Source organism: Tupaia chinensis, unplaced genomic scaffold (assembly GCF_000334495.1).
Source record: "Tupaia chinensis unplaced genomic scaffold, TupChi_1.0 Scaffold000316_1, whole genome shotgun sequence".
In the NCBI taxonomy this organism is placed as follows: Eukaryota; Metazoa; Chordata; class Mammalia; order Scandentia; family Tupaiidae; genus Tupaia; species Tupaia belangeri.
In genome coordinates, this window is record NW_006159809.1 from 4980157 (window position 1) to 4986433 (window position 6277).

Consider the following 6277-nt stretch of genomic DNA (forward strand, 5'->3'; position numbering starts at 1 on the left):
GCTTGGCTGAGTTCACAAATCTGTTGTAACCTGTAGCTTCCCTGTCACTTCTCTGGCTCTCCTCTCCTGCTAAGCTTTGTTTCCTGGCAGTTAATTAAAACCTTCTGCCACTGCCATAGCTCCTGCTGCTGCTACTGGAACCACCGTAGCCACCTTGATTCCGTGGTTTGGCAAAGTATTGCCCTCCACCGCCATAAGGGCCAGAGCTTCTACCTCCAAAGTTTCCACCCTTCATGGGTCCAAAGTTTGAAGACTGATTGTTGTAATTGCCAAAATCATTGTAGCTTCCACCACTTCCAAAAGTGCTTCCATCATTACCAAATCCATTATAGCCATCCCCACTTCCACCGTATCCGCCACCACCACGGCTGCCACCAAAGCCACCATGACCACTGAAGTTTCCTCCACGACCAAACTTGCCATTACCACCAAAACCACCTCCTCGACCTCCACTGAAGTTTCCAAAACCACTTCGACCTCTAAGGCTGGAGGAAGCACTAGCCATTTCTTGTTTGGACAGGGCTTTCCTTACTTCACAGCTGTGGCAATTCACAGTATAGTGTTTCTGAATGACAGTCTTATCCACAGAGTCATGATCATCAAAGGTTTCAAAAGCAAAGCCCCTCTTCTTGCCACCACCTCGGTCAGTCATGATTTCAACCACTTCCATTTTTCCATACTGTTCAAAGTGATCTCTTAGGTGATGTTCCTCAGTGTCTTCTTTAATGCCACCAACAAAGATCTTTTTCACAGTTAGGTGGGCACCCGGTCTTTGAGAATCTTCTCTTGAGACAGCCAGCCCTCTTTGGTTCCACAACTCTTCCATCCACCTTGTGTGGCCTTGCATTCATGACTGCATCCACCTCTTCCACAGTGGCACACGTGACAAACCCAAAGCTCCTGGAGATCACATTACCACGCAGTCCGTGAGCATTCCCTGTTGCTCAAAATGGCTCCACAGGCACTCATCGGTTGTTTCAAAGCTCAACCCTCCGGTAAAGAGTTTCCGCAGCTGTTCCGGTTGTTTGGGAGACTCCGACTTAGACATGACGGCAGTGGGAAGAGGGAGTTCAACGATGCTTCCCCGGCAGCATCTGCAGGCAGAAAGGAGTAATCTAAGGAACGTATCGCTTTCTTTCTTTTGTTTTTCTTTTAATCTTGCCTTCAAGAAGGACTTTTTATTTTTTAAGGAATTATTTTTTACTTACCTTATTTATTCATTTTAATTTGACCAGAGAGAGAGAGAGTGGGAGAGAGAGAGAAAGTAAGAAAACAAGCCACCAGGTCCAGGACTCGAACTGCAGCCAGCCAGTGGAAATCTAGCACCCCCAACCACCATGCCACCTGCTGGCCCCCTCTATTTCCCAATTTATTTTAGAATTTGAACTAGGGTGTGTGCGCTTGCCAGAGACAGGACAGAGAGAGAGAGAAACAAAATGAGAAAGTGCACCCCACAGGGGCTGGCCAAGTTGGAATCCCCTCTACATCCTTCTCCTCTCAGGATTTTGGGCAAACTCCCATATGTGTATTTTTCAAGTCTCACTGGGTCTGGGGCTTGAATCACACAGTTGGCCATGTGGGATCCAGTCACCTCAATCACCACACCATTGGCTGGCCTGCCAAATTATTTTTATAATCAGAAAAAATCCCTGTATTCCTAAACTCCATCTTTTTTAGACTTCTGAAATGCTCAGACAAGAAGCCATTTTAAAGCTGAGGTGTGTCCTGGCATGCTCAAGAAAGTTCAGCATGCGCTAAACTCCATCTTCTAGACTCCTGAAATACTCAGACAAGGGAGGGCAACCTCTGTCCTCTCTCTGTCTGTCTATCTGTCTCATGTTCTCTCTCTCTCTCTTTAAATTTTTTATTTTATTTAAAAAATTTTAAACTACTTCTCCTCACCTCGGGCCTTTTTTTTTGATTTTTAAAAATAATTATTTTATTTAGCTCTTTAAATTGATTGATTGATTGATTGATTGATTTAGACTAGAGAGAAAGAGAGAGAGAGAAAGAGAGAGAGAGAGAGAAAGTGAGAAAGCAAGCCACCAGGTCCAGGACTCGAACCGTGGTTGGCCATATGGGAGTCCAGCACTCTTAAGCACCACACCACCTGCTGGCCCCAACTCGGGCCTTTTCTGTCTCTTGCTAATTTCAGAAGCCATTTCAAAGCTGAGGTGTGTCCTGGCGTGTAGTGCGCCATGCTGTTTTCATGTTTTATCTTTTTGAGAGGTTTTTTTTTTTTTTGCGATAGGACACATGCACTCACCAGAAAGACGGAGACAGAGAGACAGAAAGAGAGAAATCACCCCCTAGGAAGAATGGCCACGCCACAATCCCTTCTCCTCCATTCTACTCTTGGGAACTTGGGCATGCAGGCACACGTGCCCAGTGTGAGTTTAAGCCACCAGGTCTGGGACTCAAACTGTGGATGACTACATGGGAGTTCAGTGACATAGCCATTATGTCAACTGCTGGTCCCATCATTTTTTATCTTAAGATTTTTGTTGTTGTTGTTCTATTTTTTGGTCATTTTTGTCAAGTTTTTTTTTTTTCTTTTCCTCTTGCTTTTATTTTTTTAACCTTACTTTTCCACTCTGTTCTTCACTCTCCACATACTGAATGTCTAGATAGGCCTACATGCACAGTAGCCGAGCATCTGAATACTTTTAGAGTCATTGAAATCCTCAATGCTTATTGAACCTCTTGATTTAAGGAAGAAATTTCTTTTTATAAATCTGAACTCATAATTTCTTTCTGTGGATACCACAAAGCACAATAGAGGAGAGATTTTGTCACAGAATAACCAGAAACCACTGCAGAGACACAAGAAACATGGGAAACCAAGAAAATATCTCTCCCTTAAGGGAAAAGAACAATCCTTCATCATCCACAGAGAGTACAGAAGAACTCGAGGAAATGTCTGATAGAGAATTCAGAATATTCATAGTGACAAAACTAGATGAGATGCAAGAGCTGAGAGACAATGAAGTCCAGAAGATGCTGGAGAAAATAGACGAGTTCCAGGAGGTGAGGAAGTTCTTGCACAAAATAAAAGAGGAAATATACATCATAAAAAAGAATCAAATGGAGCTATTAGAGATGAAGCATGCAATTCAGGAAATCAAAACCTTCCTCAAAAGTATTAAAAGCAGACTAGTCCATGCAGAAGATCGAATCTTGGGTGTTTAAGGCAAAACATCTGATCTAGAAAAAATGACAAAACAAAACAAAACAAAACAAAAAAACCTGAGAAAATAACCCTAAAATGAGAATACTATATGAGAAATAGTAGACACCATTAAGTACCCAAACATTTATACAACAAGTATCCCAGAAGGTGAAGAAACTAGTAAGGGCATTGATAATCTATTTCATGAACTCCTAGAAGAAAACTTTCCCATCTAGAGAGACATTCAAGAAAATACAAAGGATCCCTAGTAGAATCAACCCAAGAAGATCTTCTCCAAGGCACATTATAGCCAGATTGGCAAAATCCACAGACAAAAACAAGGTACTAAAATTGGCAAGAGAGAAACATCAGGTTACTTATAAAGGTTATCCCATCAGGCTAACCTCAGACCCCTCATAAGATACAATCTGAGCAAGGAAAAAATGGGAAAATATATTCAAAGTATTAAATGAAAAACAGTTTCAACCAAGAATACTATACCTGACAAGATTATCCATCATATGAAAAGTAATGATAAGAACATTCTCAGATAAACAAGACCTGAAAGAATTTTCCAATACCAGATCCACTCTTCAAGAAGTTCTGAAAGGAGTACTCTACCAGGAAAACTAAAGACACACATACAGAAATAAGAGAACAAAAAGCAACCAAGAAAATGACCGACTTAAGGCTAGGGACAAGAAATATTGATAATAACGTTGAATGTTAACTTCCAGCATTTAAACGGAAAGATCGGACCACAGTAACACTGCAAGTTCAACAGAAGAGAGATTGAAGATAAGACTGAACTGGTGAAATATAATTTTACGACTTTTGAGTAAAATAATACTGATTTATTTTAATTCTGCTTTGTTTTCCCAATTTAAGGATTTTGCTTTCTTATGAGCTGTTGATAGGTTCATCAACTTGTTAAAATATTTTTTCTTCTTGTTTGATTGTTTCTTTAAATGGAAACATAAACTTTTCTTCTTTCCGGACCCCTCTGGAATTGGAAAATATTTGGATATTCTTATTTTGTGGCAGAAGGGTTATTTGCATAAGTTTGATAATACCTGTTGGACTGAATCGAAAATTGGAAATACTCATTATTGGACAGGTCTTTGACTGGAATGTCATGTCTGAAGATCAATCAGAAAACTATGGAACTAAGGTAGATCTCAAGTAAGCCAACAGAAGCTCTTGGAAAGGTGGCTTGGCACCCACCATAAACAGTTCTGCCTGGCAGAGAGGACTAGAGAAGCTATATGAAAGAATTCATACCATAAAATAACCTAGACTTTTCCAGCCCAGCATTGTAATCATTAGAGATTGCAAAAGAGCAACCACACCAGAGGATTATCTTGAAGAAGACTTTGAAGGAAGAAAAAGAGACTGACCTTTGCTAGCAGATGGTCTATCACTTGGTAGGCAGGGCTGAATTGAGAAGGTTTATGTGTGTGCTGGACATTTGCTTTTCAAAAGTTTGAGTAGTTGACATGTAAACATTTTCTCAAAAATATTTAAAATCATACTGTCTCTTGGGACCAGCAGTTAGCGTAATGGCTATGTTGCTGGACTCCCGTGTAGCCGACCATGGTTTGCGTCCCGGACCCCGTGGCTTAAAACTCACGCCGGGCGCGTGTGCGTGCATGCCCAAGATCCCGAGAGGAGAATGGAGGAGAAGGGATTGCAGCGTGGCCATCCCCCCTGGGGGGGTGATTTCTCACTTTCTGTCTCTCTGTCTCTCTCTGTCTGGCGAGCACACGTGCCCTATGGCAAAAACCTCTCAAAAAAAAAAATACTGTCTCTGTTGTTATAGAGTCACAAACAAAATTATAACAAATATTTTGAATATTATCTTTAAAATTCAGTTTTTAGAAATTCTGAAAGCTGTTTATTAACTGTCAAGAACTATGGAATATGAGCAAAAACATTCTGATATGTAAAGTAAATGTTTGTGGGAAAATGTAAAACTAAATAAATAAATGATTAAAAAAAGAATAGCTATAATCTAGGTTACTTGCACAATAAAGTGTGAATTGCTAAAAAAATAAAAGGGAAAAAACCTGTATTTGATGGTCACGTGCCTTGAGGTCATTTATGATGGTCTATTTCATTAAAAAGCTTTGACAATGTTTTCTCATGTAATCTTCTCAACAACTGTTTGAAGTTGGAGTCATTATCCCCATGACAATTATCCCCATTATTTCCAGGTGAGGAAATGAGGTAGAGGGAGTTTGGAGAGCTGGCTCCCGTCTCAAAGCTACTAAGTGTCAGACAGCTCTTATCTGCAGGAGGCAGATCTGGCTGTCTCTAAAGCAAAGTGTTGTGTGCAGGAGTGCTGGGCCATGGGGACCAGAGCCTAGAAGAGTTAGGTGGGATGCTGTCAGAGTGGACCTAGTAGGTGACTCCTGTGGGTCTTCTCTGTCGATCCTCTGGTTTCCTACACCCATATTCCTGGCAGAGGATACTGCCTGGAAAGTAGAAAGCTAAAGGGCCCTGTGGAGAGTCTCCCTAAGAAGAAATAAAGGTTTCTACTCTAAAGGTATTCAGTAGAGAAACCAGACATAATAGCGTAACTACACAAGACTGAGGGAGGGAAGTGGGTGTGAGCCAGCTAAATCATTATCTACCACAGCAGGAAGGCACTAGATAATGGCCAGTCCTGAAAAATTCCGATACAGCTATGTAAGCATTTTATATAGCAATACGAAAGTAGTCACCAGGCCCCAAACACAGATGGCTTTCAGTGATAGCCCTGGATTCAGGGCTAAGGAAGGAGTTTTTGCTTTTCATCATTAACGCTTGTATCTTTTTATATTTTTAAAATCTCTGTGTATTGCACTCAATATTTTGAAATTATTATTTTAAAAGCAGATTCTGAAAGTTAAACAAAAATGAAGTGCAAACTGGGAGCATCTGTGTAGAGTCATATTCCACCTCTGCCAGTAATGGATCTTGGCCAAATTCACCTAAACTGCAATTTTATCTACAGGAAAAATGAGGATTAAAAATCACACTGACCCTTGGGCCAGCAGGTGGTGGGGAGGTTAAGGAGGTGGATCTCACATGGCGGGTGGGTAGTTGGAGTCTCACGGGGTGGGGGGC

General features: G+C 41.1%; 1 pseudogene; it reads right to left on the minus strand.

The window, feature by feature from the left end:
* On the minus strand, positions 1 to 1048 carry LOC102488394 (heterogeneous nuclear ribonucleoprotein A1-like; annotated as a pseudogene).
* Between the last annotated feature and the right edge of the window lie 5229 nt (positions 1049 to 6277).